The sequence below is a fragment of the Oryctolagus cuniculus genome, chromosome 18 (genome assembly GCF_964237555.1).
Source record: "Oryctolagus cuniculus chromosome 18, mOryCun1.1, whole genome shotgun sequence".
In the NCBI taxonomy this organism is placed as follows: Eukaryota; Metazoa; Chordata; class Mammalia; order Lagomorpha; family Leporidae; genus Oryctolagus; species Oryctolagus cuniculus.
The window spans coordinates 66,371,045-66,388,346 of record NC_091449.1 but is presented as its reverse complement, the minus strand read 5'-3'; the positions used below and the strand labels follow the sequence as shown (position 1 = coordinate 66,388,346).

Here is a 17,302-nt window from a genome sequence, read left to right as displayed (position 1 = left end):
ACCTCCTTGCTGGAGAGGGAACTGGACCACGGAACGGTCTCTCTGGGACCGAGTTCTTGGGCCCGGCCTTCTGCTGACCCCGGGCACGGCCGCCTGGCCACGGGCAGACACCACGCTTGGCGCCGTGGCTGGGGAGACACTGCCTGGGCACGGCAGGGCAGAAACGCAGGCAGCACCGTCACGCCCACATTTACACTGTGGCAGTGAACACCCGTGGAGTGGGGGGGGGCACTCAGGCCCGGAGCACTTGGGTGGGGGTGCGGCTCTGGGCTGGGTCCAGCAGGGAGGAGACAGAGTCCAAGACTGATACGAAAAACCAATCAGGGGCCGGCACTGTGGCGTGGTGGGTAAAGCCGCCGCCTGCAGTGCTGGCATCCCATCCATATGGGCACCAGTTCGAGTCCCGGCTGCTCCTCTTCCGATCCTGCTCTCTGCCGTGGCCTGGGAAAGCAGTGGAGGATGCCCAAGTCCTTGGGCCCCTGCACCTGCATGGGAGACCTGGAAGAAGCTTCTGGCTCCTGGCTTCAGTCGGCACAGCTCTGGCCGTTGCAGCCAACTAGGGAGTAAACAGGCAGATGGAAGCCCCCCCACCCCACCTCTCTAACTCTGCTTTTCAAATAAATAAATCCTCTAAAAAAAAAAAAAAAAAAAAAAAAACCAGCAAATCGGCTCCGTTGGTGCTGGATGGGTGGGGAGAACAAGCCCCAAGGGGACTGAGAAGCGGGCACTGGCAGCTTCGCGGGTCCCCAGTGAGGGCGCCAGAGTGAGGCGGGGGGGGGAGGCGGAGCTGGGAGCACACCCCAGGCAGGAACGGGGCACAGTGAGGAGCCAGAGGGGCCAAGCCCGGGAGGGGCAGGCGCAGGCGGGAGCCAGGCAGAGGCAGAGGGAACCGCAGGGGCAGTCGGCAGCCGGACGCTCAAAATCAAGGTGTGGAAGGCCCCGCCCCCTCCCGCTCAAGGGGCGGGGTCTTCCTGCCTGTCGGGCTGCAGGTGGGGGGGGGCCTCTCCCCGGGTCTGCCTGCATCTCTGCCCTCCTCCCTCACTGGGGAATCTCGGCCTCACAGCCCCTAGATCACACCGGGAGGACCTATCCCGCCAAGGTCCCGCCCACGGCGCCTGGTGGACGTGACTTCTGGGGGAGTCCGTTCAGCCCAGGGCTGACGGGCACCGGCGGCACCTGGGCAGGACAGGCACGGGAGGCAGCCCACGCCCCCAGGGTTCCAGGCCCCCTGCTCCGGGCGCTGGGACAGGTGTGACGGAGGCGCCTGCAGCCGCCCAGGTGACTTGGATTTGGACGGGGCGGGGAACCACAGGCAGCCCCAGCCTCTGGGCAGGTGGGACAAGAGGCCTCGTAGGTAGCCATGAAGCTCGCATTCCGAGAAACGGGATGGTGGCGGCACCGCGGGCGGCCAGAGCGCACCGGCAGCCAGACGGGACCCAAACACAGCCATACCAGCCACCGTGTTCCCTGGGGGCAGCCCCAGTCCCCACACCGACCGACCACAAACCCTTCTGACACTCCTCAGCCCCTCCCCACCCGGTCACCGCCCCGCCCCCTGGCCAGTATGGACGGTAGCTTCGGGGAACCTCCTGGTCACGGTGGCAGGTGCCTCCCAGCCCCCAGCAGCTCTGCAGACGCTGCCCCTACACACACGCGCGCGCACACTCACAGTCCCACTGGCCTTCCCAGCAGCTGCTGTGTGCCTGGGGTGCTCCAGGGAGAAACGGGGTGGCCGTGCCTGGGCTGACCCCTTCCCAGTGTGCAGGGCAGGAGGCGTGGCTGGGCACACCCAGGGCCGGGCTGCCCCATGGGCACAGCCTCAGCCCGGAGCCGTGTTGCCTGGGCCCAAGTCACTCGCCAGCCCCCGGGACGGCCTCGCCGCCTGGCCCAGGGTGAGCTGCCCTAAGCTGAGCTCTGACTGCCTCGTGGGCCTCTCCCCTCTGCCGGAATTCAGAGGACTTGGTCCATGGGTGAAACGGAGGCCGGCCTGCTCCCACGGAGCCAGGGCTGGGAACGGGCTGGTTCCCTCCCTGGTGGGGGCCTGGGCTCTCGAAACCTCCATTTTCCCATCTGTGCAGTGGACAGTCACTCCCACGTGCCTCTGGGACTGCGCCCTGGCAAGTCTGGATGAGCTTCCTGCTTCTGCTGGACCAACACGGTCATTGCCCCAAACCCACGGACTCGGGCCCATCCCGCGATCTGAGCACAGAGCGCACCAGGAGGGGACAGGCTCCGCCCCCTCCCCATCCAGCCTCATTCACTCATGTGATGCTGTCAGACTTGACCTGCCAATCACAGAAGTGTCCCACCCCAGAGTGAACATGTGACACAGGCCTAGCCAATCATAGGACTCCCACCTGCCCCGGCCACTGTGATAGGGCCAAGGGGTAAGCACATGACCAAGCCTAGCCAATCAAAGTCCTTCCCTGAACCAGCTGCCCCGCCACAGTCACGCACCGCAGCACCTGACCCAGAATTCTGAAGAACCCACCAGACTCCTCGGAGAACTAAGAAGGGACCAGAGCTCCAGGCCCGCAGCCCCTCTGAACCTCTGCCCTGGGGAAGGGCAGCTCGGTGGCCCCCGCGGAGGGCAGGAGCCCTCCGTGACCGAAGGCCAGGCCGGGGGCGCCAGCTCTCGTCAGGGCACGTGGGGACGTGCCAGGGTCCTGTGGCCGCCACAGCAACGTCTCACACTGTGGAGGTTCGTGTCTCGCAAGCTGGGCTCCCGGTGCGGGCAGTGCTGGGTCCTCCACCTGCTGTGGCCACTCACTGCAGCCTCTGCCCCCGTCAGCACGAGACCACCCCCACGTCTGTCTCGTCTGGGACCCCAGTAACTGGCCCAGACCCGCACCAGTCCACGCCCTCACCCTGCCTCTGCTTCATCGGCAGACTGTGGCCACAGATCTGGGGCTGTGGAGATGAGTGGAATTTCTTAAGGGACAAGTTCCACCTGGTAGAGCCAGCCAGCACCACGGGGCACCCGTCCGTCCCCCCACTGCCAGCACAGCACGAGAAAGGAGGAGCCAGCGGACGGGGCCACCTCTCCTCCCCTGGCCGCGGGGAGCACTTCCAAGGGGCAGGGGACAGGTCACGTGAGGGCCAGGCAGAGCTTCTCCCCAGGGAGCGCCAGCCGCGGCAGCAGCAGCAGCGAGAGCCCAGGACGGAGAGACATCCACTCCTTCACCTGGAAGGAGAGGGCGGCCCTCGGTCACTTCCCAGGCCCGGGTGTGGACACAGCAGCGGCCTGGCCTGGGCTCCGACCTCTGACGCTGCACCGGGCCTTGGGGGCGGAGCCCTGCAGACCAAGGCGCACACTTTCCAGCTGAGTCCACACGGCCACCCCTGGGCTGACCCCGGCACCAGCATCTACACTCGGCAGCCCAGCCTCTGACCACTAAGGCGGGGCCGGTGGGGACCCCGACGGCGTGGTGGTTTCCGGCGGTGTCAGGAAGCCATCACCCAGCCTGGGGGTGGGGCTCGTGGCTGCGACGCCCCCACCCCACCATGGAGCACCTGGGCTTGAGTTCCAGCTGCCCCAGGTCTGCTCAGACAGACCCCGGAGGGGTGGTGATGGCTCTAGAGGTCGGGTCCCTGCCTCTCAGGTGGACGACCTGGACTGAGTCCCGGCTCCTGCCCCAGCCTGGGAGCCGTTACAGACACCTGGGGCGGCGGAGGGGTGTGAGCCAGTGGATGGGAGTAACACATATATACCCGTCTACACCTCGGTACGGGGTCCCCGCGGATGTAGACCTGTGTGCACCTTGGAGCGGAGTCCCCGCGGATGTAGACCCGCGTGCACCTCGGTACGGGGTCCCCGCGGATGTAGACCCGCGTGCACCTCGGTACGGGGGTCCCCCGCGGATGTAGACCCGCGTGCACCTCGGTACGGGGGTCCCCCGCGGATGTAGACCCGCGTGCACCTCAGTACGGGGTCCCCCGCGGAACCAGAGCACAGCCAGAGCCCTGGAGGCGAGAGGACGCTGGCCCGCGCGGCAGGCACACACCTATGCACCCGGCCTCCCCGGGCGGCCACCTTAAGCTGTCTCACCTGTGAGCGAGCAGAGGCCCCTGCGGCTTGCAGAGCCCCCGCGGGCTCTGAGTTCGGTCTCGGGGCTGCGGTGTCTTCAGCCGGACGGCGAGGCTCCCAGGCTCAGCCTCCCCGCGGGCGGTAGGACGCGCTCTGAAAGGGCGGGGTGAGTGCCCAGGCGGAAGTAACAGGTGCACTCGTCCTGCTACGAAACCACCTTTCTCCGAGGCCCGCGCGCTCGCCCCTCCTCCACCTGCCCCTGCTCACGCAGCGGGGCAGGGAGCTGGGATTCACGGGCGCACTCGCGAGGCTGGAGTGGGCCCACCTGGGCCGTGCGGGCCCTCAGCTGAGTCCTCCCACCTGCTGGGGCCACAGGGCCCTGCTGGATAACCCAGGAGCGCGCCCAGGCTCCGGGATCAGGGAGGGCGTGCGGGGGAGGGGCGGGCCGTGGATGCCACGGGATTCCCCCCACCCAAGCCTGCAGCTCTCCTGAGTGGGGCCCTGGCTCCCCTCCGCCCCCAACCTGCTCGCGAGGACCTCCCCGCCCCCGTCACGCTCACCCCCTACCCCAGAACAGGTGTGTGTGGGGGGGTCTCATCTTTGCTTGTTTTCCCTGTCAGCACAACAGGCTGGGGCACCCTGAGGCTGGCTCGGGACTCCCGAGGCTCCCAGCAAAGCCCCCCGTCCGGCAGCCCTGGGACCAGGGGCATCACTCGCCATCCATCTCCAGCAGAACTGGGCCAGGCAGGTGGTGCAGCTGCGGGTCCTGCGGGGGCTGGCGGGCTGTCCGGCCTCTGCGATGAGGGGGTGATGGCGTGGTCGCTGCATCGCTGCTCGTTGTCTGGCCGTCAGCACAGCAAGCCACACCCCTGTCTGCAGGCCAGAGATTCAGGCCCCCCGGATGGCTCAGGGAGGGTCATGAGGACCCTGTCCTCTCCCCTGGCCCCACTCCCGATGTCGGGCCCCGCCCAGTTCACACTGGAAAAGGCCCAGGCTAGCCAGGGCTTCTGCCGTCTGCATCGGCTCTGCGCCATGTGGGCGGGCTGTCTCCCGCGCCCTGCACACCTTGCTGCCTCTGCTGGGAGCCTGGCCCCTGAGAGCTGTGTCCACCTGGCCTTGGCAGGACAGGCCTTCTCAGGACCAGAGCAAGGAGGGCTTAGGGCAAGCCCAGGAGCTGTCCAGGCGCTGTCCGTGGGCAAGGGAGGGTGCCATTCCCCACCAAGCCACCAGGTGGTGCTGTGCCAACCGCCCATGGCTTAGCATGAAGGCCGGATGCGCAAGCCTGGCTCACAAGGCCGGGGGTCGACCCGGCCCCTAACCTTTCCAGCTCCCTCACTCTCCTCCAGGCTCTGTTCCAACAACAGGGGCTTTCCCCCAGCTTCTAGAAAAGGGGACGTTGCCTGCGTCCACGGGGCTTTGGCACGTGCGCTGCCCCTCCTGGAGGGCTGCTCCACTCCGATTGCAGATGTTGGCCCAAAGGGGCCCTGATGAAGGCACGTCGGCTCCACGGACGTCCAGGGACCTCGTTCCTCTGCAACGCTGGCCAGAGATGCCACAGAGCCATCGAGTCCATGGTCTCCGCCCACCGGCTGTGTCCTCGCCACCCTGTGGGTCCCCGGGTGCGCCTGGCTGTGGCGGGTGTACTGGGCCCTCCGTCCCAAGCACCAGGGCTGGCTTCGAGTACTTCTGGCTCTCTCTTCGGGGCCCCTGGTGGTGGGGATGTGGCCCTCGTTCCCCTGGGTGCAGCCAGCGAACAACTCGAGTGCCCCAGCCACTGGCTCTTGGCTTCCCTTGTCCCTGGCACAAGCGGCAGGCCCTGTCTGATGTACGCGCGGCCGCGTGCCCAGAGGCCAGAGAAGCACAAGCCAGCTGGGGCGGAGCTGGCCTGGCGCCAAGGTGCCGGAACAGTGCTGGGCAGCCCGCGGGCTGCAGAGGCCTGGGGCGGCAGGGGGAGGTCGGTGCGGCCACAGCAGCAGGGGCTGCGTTCAGCCCAGTCGGATCAGAGCAGCACAGCCTGTGGGGCCTCCGGGCTTCGACAGGGCCTGCGTGTTCCCGGCACAGGGCCCGCACCGCCGTGCTTCCTCCGTGGGAGGAAGAAGTTGTGCGGGGGGCACTGTGCAGCGGGCTGAGCCGGCTCCTGGGTCTCCCACATCCCACAGCAGAGCGCCTGACGAGCCCGAGCTACAGGGCGCCTCCAACCCAGCTTCCTGCGCGTGACGTCCCAGGGGGGCAGCAGGTGATGGCTCCAGGACGAGGGTCCCTGCCACCCGTGCGGAGACCTGGACGGAGCTCCTGGCTCCTGGCTCCCGCCTGGCCCAGCCCCACGCATTTGGGGAATGAACCAGCAGATGGAAGATTCTCTCCCTTTCTCCCCCTGCCTCCCTCTCCATCTGTGTCTCTCTGCCTTTCAAACAAATTCGGAAAAAATAAATGAAAAGGGCAGTCCAGGCTGCTCTTTCTCACCAAATCTAGGAAACCCGCCCGGCCCCCTCGCAGCGTCTCTGGAACCGGGGTGCCGCTTGGCCGTGCGGGGCTGAGACAGCCCCTCAGGAGGCCCTGCCGTGGCCCCGACTCCCAGGCTGCACCTCGGTGAGGCCACGCGGCTGGGAAAAGCCGGGTTCTGAAAGCAAGGTCGCGTCGTGTTTCACGTAGGTTCGCTCTGTGCGCGCGTCCGAGACTGGGCCGCTGCGGGTTTCCAGTGCCGAGGAGGCCAGAGCTGGGGCCCGGGCCGTGGCCTCTGGGAGACGGAGCCGCGGGCACGCTTCTCGCCAGAGGCAGCGTGTGGCTCCCCTGTGTGTGGGGGGTGACTCACCTGTGCGGGGGTGGCTCCCCTGTGTGGGGTGGCTCCCCTGTGTGTGGGGGGTGGCTCACCTGTGCGGGGGTGGCTCACCTGTATGGGGCCCAGGAGCCTCAGTTTCCCCCCTTGTAGGTGTGTGGACGCAGGGGCCTGGCCCACGAGGGCCGCTCAGCCCCCGAAGGGCCACACGGCGCCGCTGTCACCAGCTGGGGTTCCGGGTACAGTCCCGGCCCCCGCGGCTCCCACACCGGGCAGCTGCTCGCCGGCCGGCTCTGGGCCCGTCCACAGTGAGCCACGCTTCTCTCCACCCCGGGGAGGCGGCGGAATGAGAGTCTGTTCAAGACAAAGGTGCAGCCACGGCCAAGCCCCGCCCCGGGCCCCTCCCGCAGCCCCGGAAAACAGGCGGCGTAGGATGGCCAGAGAGGGGCCAGGGTGAGAAGCCGGAGCTGGAGCCACGCCGCTGGAGAGAGCCAGGGCGCTCCCGGGCCGTCAGCCTTGGGCCGCGCCCGGCCTGGCCCCCGCGGCAGGCAGGCCAGCTCTGTGGCTCAGGAAGTCGAGGGCTGCGGGGGCCCCGCGTGGGCAGGAGAAGCCGGGGGCTCTGGGCCAGGCCTTGGAGGGGGCAGCAAGATTCCTGGTTCTTTCTCTTCCCATTTTTCCCTTCCTCCAAATACCTGCTTGGGCAAGTGCGTCCTAGGGGAGTCGGCCTCGCAGGGAAACAGGAAACCCAGCCTGGGCGGGGGGGGGGGGGGGGGGCCGCCTGGCAGCGAGGAAGAGGGAGATGACCCTGCAGACAGGAGAGAAGCTTCTTCTGAAACCGGCTACCGGGACAAGGAAAGCAGGCAGGGGCGCGGTGCTGCGGAGGGTGGAGCCAGTGCAAAGGCCCTGGGGCGGGAGTGGCCTGTGCTGGGTTCAAGCCCAGCTTCCCTGGACACTCGCCCTGGCCGCCCCTGTGTCCGCGAGGAGGAGGGGGCGCGGGCGGCCAGCTCCCGGCGCCTGTGTGGGTGGTGGGGCTCTGGGGGGGCAGCAGCACAGAGGCCCCCAGGAGCTCCTGGAAGGAGCTGAGCTGTTCCTGAGAGGGGTTTGTGGTGCCCGTGGGCCTCCCGGGGGGCTGCTCGGGGGGCAGCTTCCCCAGGTGAGTCAGGAAAGTCGGCTCAAGGCCCACCAGGAAATCCCGCCCCGCACCCCCAGCCTCGGCTGCGCGTCCCGGTCCTGCTGACGTCACGGCTCAGCCTGCAGGACGAGTGGGTGGCACGGCTGCCGGTGGGGGTGGGGCGCTCACATCAGGGACAGATGAGCCGGGACTGCGCTGCCCAGGTCACCCGCAGCCACCGCCCAGCTCTGGGATCCGTCTCCGTCCACTGGGGTCCACTCCTCGCCACCTGACTGGAGACAGAGCCGCCCCTGCAGAGAGGCCCCCGGGTGGACACGAGCCCCTGGCTGCCACGGCCACGTGTGTCACTCACCTTGCGCCCTGTGGTGGTTTCAGGCAAATGCTGAACTTGGCCCGAGGTCACACGGGTCTGGGGTCCAGGCTGCCGTGCCACTCGCCCACAGTCTCTCAAGTCCCCCGAGCCTGCTGTGCCTCAGTTTCCCCTTCTGCAAAAGCTGGTAACCGCACCTGCCCAACAGCAGAGCTCAGGGCAGTGCTGCCCCGCAGCCACCAGGCCAGGCTGGGGGAGGGGCCCCGGGGGTCGGCCCTGGTTCACCCCGTGTCATCCTGACCATCACCTGGGGCCTGCCCGCCCTGCACCTGCCCAGTCCCAAGCCTGCCCGTCCTACACCTGCCACCTTTTTCTGGAGCAGGTGCAGGACCAGGTGGGCACAGTGCAGGGCGGGGGCCGGGCTGGGGAGAGCACAGGGCAGGGCGGGGCCGGGCTGGGGGGGCACAGGGCAGGGCAGGGCAGGGCTGGGGGGGCACAGGGCAGGGCGGGGACCGGGCTGGGGGGGCACGGGCAGGGCGGGGCTGGGTGGGCACAGGGCGGGGCACAGGGTGGGGCGGGGCTGGGTGGGCACAGGCAGGGCAAGGCGGGGCTGGGTGGGCACAGGGCAGGGAGGGACTGGGCTGGGGGGGACACAGGGCAGGGAGGGGCTGGGCTGGGGGGGCACAGGGCAGGGTGGGGGCCAGGCTGGGTGGGCACAGGCAGGGCAGGGTGGGGGCTGGGGGGGCACAGGACGGGGCAGGGGCAGGGCTGGGTGGACACAGGGCAGGGCAGGGCAGGGCTGGGTGGGCACAGGGCGGGGCGGGGGCGGGGCTGGGGGCACAGGGCGGGGCGGGGCTGGGGGGGCACAGGCAGGGCAGGGCAGGGCTGGGTGGGTGGGCACAGGGCGGGGCAGGGCAGGGCTGGGTAGATGGAGGAAGCCATGGGCAGTGCAGGACCCCAGGGCTGGCCACAGCAGAAGGCAGTCAGCACTGAGACATGAGGATGGGAGAGGGGTTGCCAGTGAGCAGAGGAGGTGTGGGGGAGGGGCCACCTGTCAGAAGGCAGACACAGACCCGCAGGGAGGGACCTGGGGGACTGAAACCCACCCACCCACCCCCCACACCTAGCTCCCTCCAGCTCCTCCCGGCCCCTCCCACAGAAGGAGCCTGAGCAGACCTGGTGGGGGGCAGCAGGGCCCCGGAAGGGACGGGGGAGGGGGCTGGGAGGACAGCAGCCGCCCCACGCCCTCCACGTGACCTCCTGTCATGACAGCACCCTCGTCCCAGGGGAAGCCGGCACTGGGCGCCTCGGATCTGGACACGGGGAGAGGGGTGGCCCCCCACCCATGGGTGATGGGCGGGGCCTGTGAGGACTCGGCTGTCACTCAGGCCCAGTCTGACAGGCGGGATCCCGATGGGATGGCAGAGGCTTCGCTTGGACAGGCTGTTCCGGAAGCTTCCATCTCAGGACATCAGGCCAGACCCCAGCGCGCTCCTTCCATCGTCTGGAATTCTCGCCCCGGCCCTCTGGCCTCCCACACGCATCCCGGTCTTCCCGAGCTAGTGGTCGGAGCTCGCCGCGCCACCCCCAGCCCCAAGCCCCCACTTAAATGGCATGCACGGTGGAGCCGCTGTCCTCCACCAACCCGCAGGCAGCCCCGGGCCCTGCTTCCCCGCCTGCCTCCACCTTCGGCCTCTGCGACCTCCCTGCCTCGTCCAGGTGCAGTTGGGTGGGCCCGGCGGGAACCCCCAGCCCTGACCGAGGCCATGTCGGCTCCCCTGTCCCTGGCCTGCCTCTGGGCCAGACCCGCCTGGTGCTTGCCACAGTCGGGAGCAAGCCCCGGTGCCACCCAGGTCTCGGTTCCCTGTACAGCGGGGCTGAGCAACAGCCGGTCTTGCACCTGCACCCCTGTCCAGCAGTGGTCCCCGGCCCGTGTGCCCTGCGGGGACAGGGCGTGTCTGTCCCTATGCTGGGAGTGGTGGAACCTGGGCACAGCTCTGCAATCTGCCTCTGGATCGCTGGCTAAGCCTGAGCCCGGCTTTTGTCTACACCCGCGGTTTCTGCTGCAGGAACTGTGGCCGGAGAGGCCGGGACCGCTGGGCTCCGGGCCTGTGTCACTGTCACCATACTTCTGCAGTTTGGGGGACGGGGAGCAGACGTAAGCGAGGGCCAGCCAACAGTGGAAGCTGTAGCCCTTCCTACCACCCCGAGGTCCACACCTGGGCTAGGCACTTGGTGGGCCTGGGGGAGGGGCTGCTAGGGTCCCGAAGCCCCTCCCTCACGCCATCCCATCCGCAGATCCTACAGCACGCAGATCCCCGAGCCTGGCTGGGAAGGGGGCCTTGGCAGGGGGTCTCGGGGGGCGGTCCCCACACGCAGACCCCAGGAGCGACGGGACATCTGGTCAAGTGCGTGCCCGGTGGCCCTCGCGCTGCTGTGTTTGCAGGATTTCTGAGTCATTCGCGCCCTTTCCAAAAGCCAGGCTGGAAAATGTGAGCGAGGGAAAAAAAAAAAAGACCCCGAAACAAACAAACACAAAAAAGAGGGCTGGAGCCGGCCCCGGGGCCGACCCGGCGGCCCACGCGTCTCCCAGCCCGCCAGCACCTGCGGCAGCCAGGGCACAACTGGTCCCCATCCATCCCGACGGGCTCTGGGCAGGTCCTCACGGAGTCGCAAGCAGTAACTGGTTCTGATTTGGAAAAACAAACCCCAGCCGGTGACGCGGAGGCAAAGAGGTGCTGACCCCCACAGGGATCACCAGGCACCCGCGGCGGGGTGGACGACCTCATCCACGGAGTGAAGTGGGCCAGGGTCGGCTCGCCTCACGGGGGCGTCTTGAGCCTGCACCCGGCGGGCGGGGAGTTCCCGGCCAGGATCCCCGCGGCGGAACAAGGAGGAAGCAGAGGCCGCTGCCCCCCAGCCCCGGGCCCCACAGGCAGCTGGAGGCCAAGTCTTGTTTGGAGTCTCCATCTGAATGGCCCCGGGGAACACGGTTTGCAAACCTCAGGATCCATCGAGTCATCCTTTTACGGCTGGCTCCGGGAGGCAGGCTGCGGAACCAGCGACTTCCCGGGCAGAGATCCAGGCGCGAGGGGGTTCAGGTGCTGGCACACACACCGCCCTGCCTCCCCACCGCTCCTGGAGGGCCCAGCCAGGCGTGGGAGGTGAGCGGTGCCCCGGGAGCAGCCCGAGAAGTCCATCCTGGCCCCAGTCCAGCAGAGCTCAGCACAGGCACCGCGCCGCCCTGCTAAGTCCATCAGCTCAGCCGGGAGCCCTGTGTCAGCAGTGAGACGGAGGGCAGGGGCTGGCGGCCAAGCCAGCAACCCGGGGTCAGCACCGGCCCCGCCAGGCTGAGGCCGTGGAGCCAGCGCAGGCCCGACCCGGGGCCAGGCGGGCGGGCCAGAGGCAGCACTGGGTGCTGACCGGGCCTCAGAAGGGCTTGGCGCTGGGCCGGCACTGCTCCAAGGCCACCCGAGGGCACACTCTGCGCGCCCTGGCCTGTCACCTGACCCCTCCCACTGGGGGGCCGTGGCAGAGCGGCCTGATGCACGAAGCCCTTGAGGAGGCCCCCGGCCCCGCGCCTCGGCTCTGACTCAGGGTCAGGACTTAGCACAGGCCTGGAGGGGCTTCAGGAAAGGACCCCCCCCCCGAAAATTCCCACACCTGTTGACAAGCCAGGGAAAGCTCGGAGAGGCAGCCTGGTCCCGCGTTCCCCTGGGCCCTTCTGTCCTGTGTTTTAGGTCGGGTCCCTGGGGGCAGAGCCTGTGGCCAGGATCTGGGGGCAGATAGTCAAGGAGTCAAGGGCGAGTGAGGGGGCGCCTCGCAGGGGTCTCTGCACCCCGGGGCCGCCAGCGCCTCCGGGTGACCAAGGTTTGCCGAGGGCTGGGATTCTCAATGCACAGAGCACAGCTAGTGGGTCCCCCTGAGAGCGGCCCCGACCCCGGCCGGGGCCAAGTGCCCACGACAGCCCCCAGCCGCCGGGCAGGGCGAGCGAGCACACACACAGCGGCCTGTCCACAGGCTGCCCCTGTCCTGCGCTCTCTCCAGTGCGCCCTGCCCTCGTGTCGGTGCGGCCATGCCAGAAGCCCTGTCTGCGGAAGTCAGAGCCCGCGTGGCCCCGGCAGGCTGCGTGTCTGATTTGTCTGCCGGCAGCCAAGCTCAGCCAGGTGTGAATCCAGGCCGTGGACGCCCCTCCCCGCGGGCAGCCTCTCCCTGGCGTCCAGAAACGTCCAAGAAGCAACGGGGAAGCTCACAGCAGCGACCTGGAGCCCCAAGGCCGTTTTCCTGGGAGGTGACGGCCGACTCGTCTCCCCACCACGACCCCGTGGCTGCCTGGCTCAGCTCGTGGCCTACACAGGACATGCCCCTCCACGCCACGCCTCCTTCCCGAAAGGACCTCGACCCTGTGTGTGGCCTGACCACGGGCTCCCGAGGGTGTCCCATCCAGGGGGCAGCTGGGCCCCTGGCAGGAAGAGGAGGGGCTGCCCTCGGGTGGGAGGCGGCCTTTGTTCTGACCCCTTGTTGCTCTCCACGCCTTGGTCCCCAGTACTCTGCCGCCCCCTAGTGGTGGGCAATTCTGCGCCTCCCGTGGCACAGGCCGGAGCCCCTGGACAAGTGCTCCCCACGCCCAGTGCTCACCGCCCTGCATCTCCTCTCCTGGGGGAGATTTACAAAGAAACAGCGCAGCTCACGGCCTTGCCTTTCAGCTGCACGGACCAAGAAAGAAAGGGGAGGGTCCTCGTAAGAGCCTGAGACCCCCAGCCTGGGCCAGCCGGCCTCGGCCCTGCCTCCCAGTCCTGGGCGCCCCTGCCCAGAGGGGAGCGTAGCACAGCCGGCACTCTGCCTCCCAGGCTGCTCTCCACCTCCGAGTGCCCACCTCGTGCTGAGGGCCGCGGCCTCCCAAGGTCACAGCCACCCCACCCTCACTGCAGGGCCACAGCAAAGACAGCTCGGGCAGGCGAGAGGCGGGCTTCCTGCAGCCCAGGTGGCTGAGGCCTAGAGACGGCCAGCGGCCAGTCGGCTCCATAGACTGGGGCTCAGGAGGTGAGAGGGTTGAAGACTGGGGTGGGGGAGGGGTGGGGCTGGGTGTTTCCGACAGGTCAGTGACACTGACGACCAGGGACCAGATGGCCATCCTGGGGAGAGCGGCTCCAGTGGGGAGGAGTCGGGGAGAGGCGGGGGCGGGTGGGTAGCCGTGCGAGGACGGCCAGGTGCCTACAGACACAAAACAGTTTGGGGCCGTTGGAAACTCCCCACGGCTCCGGCGCTGTGCCTGGCTGCAGAGCAGAGCCCGCCCCCGGCCCAGTGCCTGGAACGGCCTGCAGCCCCTGCGGGGGTGGCCGTGAACCCCAGCGCCCGCCTGCCCTGTTCGCTTTGCTTGCGAGCTGATTCCGCAGGCCGGTACCCGCACGTGCCCTGCTGGGGCTGCTGGGTAGCTGTGAGGGGTGGGCCGCGGGAGCCGGGCGGCGGTCCCACTGGAGAAGGCTCTCTGCGGCTGTGGTTAAGGACAGACGCCGACGCCAGCAGCCTGGGCCTGAAATCCTACAGCAGGCGACCTCCAGGCAGAGGAGGGGGAGTCGTGAGAGGGGGCAGGGCCGCCAGGGCCCAGGCAGCTGGGGGAGGGGGAGGGGAGAGACCCCCAGGGCCCCTGACCTGTGAGAGGGCGCCACGCCGGGGCTGCAGCCCCCACCTGGCCCTCCGTGTGGAGGGCACCAAGATGACGGCTGTGCAAAGGCCGTCCCTGGGTTTCAAAGATTTTTTTTTTGGCACCAAAACAAACTGGCTTTTTAGTTCCATTTTCAAACTAAGCTTTGTGGAGGCTGGCGTCGCGGTACAGCGGGCTCAGCCGCTGCGTGTGACGCCGGCACCCGATACCACAGCCCCGGGATGCGTAAAGCGGCTGCTCCATGTGCCTGGGAAGGCCCCTGAGGGCGGCCCGAGGCCCTGGGCCCCTGCACCCACGGAGACCCCTGGCTCCTGGCTCCTGGCTCCCGGCTTCTGCGTGGCCCAGCCTGGCTGTTGCAAGCCCACAGATGGAAGATCTCTCTCTCTCTCTCTCTCTCACTCTACCTTTCAAATAAAAGTAAACAAATAAAGAAATAAGCAAATCCTTTTTTAAAAAGTAAAGCACCTCTGCTTATCAAGACCCCGCCTGCAGCCCCAGGCACTGGCGGCCTCGCAGGAGGGTGGGCGAGCAAGGGATTCGGGGTTCGGGGCCCCAGCACCTGCTGTGAGGCCGGCCTGGGCCGGGGAGGGGGCTGTGTCACAGGGACCGGGTGGTGGAAGGGCACAGGTTCAGCCTGAGGGAGCAGCCGCCCCCTCACTGCCCCCTGAGGCCGCTGGACAGCTGCTGCGGCCCAGATGTGCAGGGTCACGGCTCCACCCCCTGGGCCAGCCGCTGGGGAGGAGGGGTGTTGCCGGGCTGGGGCTCGCCCTGGGCACGCGGGGCCTGCCTGAGGCTTCGGCAGCTGCTCCGGGAATTCCGGGGCCAGGGAAGCGGCCAGCGCTGACATCCTGGGAGCAGCCGGCGGGGGTTCTGGGGGGGCAGCACCAGCTAGTTTCTTCTGGGCCTTAGGCAACACTTATGTAACTGGGGGCAAGTTTGGACGCTGGATTAGCTCAGGGGCCAGACCAGAACAGAGCGTTCCGCACACGGGCTGGGGGCGGGGTCCCGAGAACGCGGATCCCGCAGGGCCAGGGACAGAAGAGGAGGGACCCTGGCTCGCAGAGTGGGGCCCCCGGGCCCGCGGCGGCAGCACCAGGGAACCTGCTAGAAGCTTAGGAGCACTCAGGTGGGAGAACCAGCCTGACCTGGGGGAGGGGTCAAAGAGCAAAACAAACCTGGCCCCACCCCCCAGCCCCAGACCCCCCGATGGGCGGGGCTGAGACCTACCGGCTTGGATGAGGGGCTCACAGGGCGTCTGGCTGACGAGATTCTGATGTGAACCCTGGCCCTACCTCTTCACAGCTGGGAGAAGGCCTGGGCCTCAGCAAACCAAGCCCCTCCCCCCCGCCTAGCCCCTCCCCCCGGCCCGTGCCGTCAGAGATCAGGTGCCCTGGAGCAGAGGGGAGGCCGGGGCCACTGTGATCACGGCCGCTGTCACCAGTGTCACTGCTCTCATGACCAGCGCTGGCTGCTGCCCCCTCTCACGGCAGCGCATGGCTGGCCCCACTGCCTCCTGCCGCCGCCATGGCCTTGCCCTCACTGTCACCGCTGTCACCAGGACTGCCACGTCTCCCCGTCGCTGCCAGGCAGCAGAGCCTGGTCCTCCTGTCATGTCACCCCCGGGGCCGCAGACCCAGGCCCGGCCTGCACCCAGTGCTGCCCCACCTGTGGGAGGGGAGCCCCCTCGCCTCCCCAGGACAGCGCAGGCACGGGGGCAATGCACACGCTGCGCTGGAAAAGCCCCCGGGGTGGCAGGTACAGTCTGAGGCCACCCCACGCAGGGACCCATCTCTGCTGGCTCCCGGGCTCTCCCACAGCAGCCGGGTCCCGGGTCTGCTCCCCTCGCCCTCGGCAAGCAGCGAGAGGACAACCCACACAGTCTGGAAGGGGAGGAGCCAGCCAAACAGGGGACCCCGCCCTCGGTCCCCAGCATGTGGGCCGCGGCCTCATGGCCAGCACTGCCACCAACAGTGACTGGTGCTCCTGGGAGGGTCTGTGCCAAAGACACCAGAGGGTAGGAGCTGAGAGCAAGACCCGGGGCTCGACTCACACCCGATCCCTATCCACACGCCCCAGGTAAGGGTGGGGTGCCACACCCCCTCGTGCAGCAGTGTTCAGCGGCACGGCCAGCACCCCACCTTCTGGCCAGAAGACCACGGGCAAATTAATCACACACTGGGATCCTCGGTTTGCCCACCTGCGAAATGGGCCAACAAACAGTCCCTAAACCACGGATTTGCGGAACACCATTGTGCCTGCTCTCCTCTTCCCTGGGCTGGGCCCCGTCTCCTCTGAGCCTTGGCGTAAACACCCGGCCCAGACAGGAGGGCGCCCCGAGCACCTGCATCCCGGCAGCAGCTGCGTGTTCTCTGCCTGGCGGTCCCGAGGGCAGCGCCGGGGCCTGTTTCACTGGCTCCTGGACCGCGAGGGTCAGCAGGTGCTTTTGTCCCCGTGGAGCCAGCAGGAGGGGCCTCCCAGGCGATCTGAGTGGTGCGCAGCCCGGCAGAGCGTCCGAGAGGCCCCCTCAGCCCTGGGACCTCGGTCCCACCGGGGCTTGGACAGGGAGCTTAATGGCTGGGCTGCACCAGCAAGGCAGGGGCGGGGCCGGGCCCTGGGCTCCAGCACGATCGTCCCCCACCGAAGGGCAGCTGGGCCTGTGGGAAGCTGAGCAGGGGTCCTGCCTCTGCCTCGAGCTGCCTGACCTCGGCCAAAGGACTCGACGCCAGCCTCAGTTTTCTCATCCGACAAGTGGGCACACAGCAGCTTTCCCGTCACGGGCTGTTGTGCAGACGCGCTAAGTTGTCGAGGCACTCAGCTGGGCCACGCCTCGCCCCCTTGGCCTTGCCCCTTGCTCCTTAACTCCCCTCCCCCAAGGGCCCCCTCTCCCGGGCCTGGCCTGCCCAGTGCCGGGAGGACGCTGGCTGGTCCCCGCTGGACATTCGAGCTGCACTTGTGTCCACACCCCACGCCGAGGGCCATCTTGCCCCAGTGGAAGGTCAAGTGAGCTCGCGTGGGGCCGGCACTGTGGCGTGGCGGGTGAGGCCGCAGCCTGCGACGCCGGCCTCCCATATGGCCACCAGCTGGTGGCCCAGCTGCTCCACGTCCGACCCAGCTCCCTGCTAATGGCCTGGGAAGTGCTTGGGCCCCTGCCACCCACATGGGAGACCCGGATGAAGCTCTTGGCTTTGGCCTGGCCAAACACTGGCCATGTTGGCCATCTGGGAAGTGAATCAGCAGATGGAAGACCTCTCCCTGTGTAACTCTGACTTTAAATAAATAAATCTTTTTTTTTAAAAAAAAAGTCCGCTCATGTCCATGGCCCAAAGCCAATGCCTCCATCTCGGTGGCCCATTTGGCCAGAGCAGGAGCCTCCGGGCCGGCGTGAACGGAAA

General features: G+C 68.1%; 1 long non-coding RNA gene across 1 annotated transcript; it reads right to left on the bottom strand.

Moving 5' to 3' along the window:
• Positions 1-323: 323 nt before the first annotated feature.
• LOC138846369 (uncharacterized) lies at positions 324-4,517 on the bottom strand. Its single transcript, XR_011383851.1, has 2 exons — positions 4,049-4,517; positions 324-3,184 (listed from the first exon to the last, which is right to left on the bottom strand). It is a non-coding gene; the product is annotated as an uncharacterized lncRNA (long non-coding RNA).
• Positions 4,518-17,302: the final 12,785 nt, after the last annotated feature.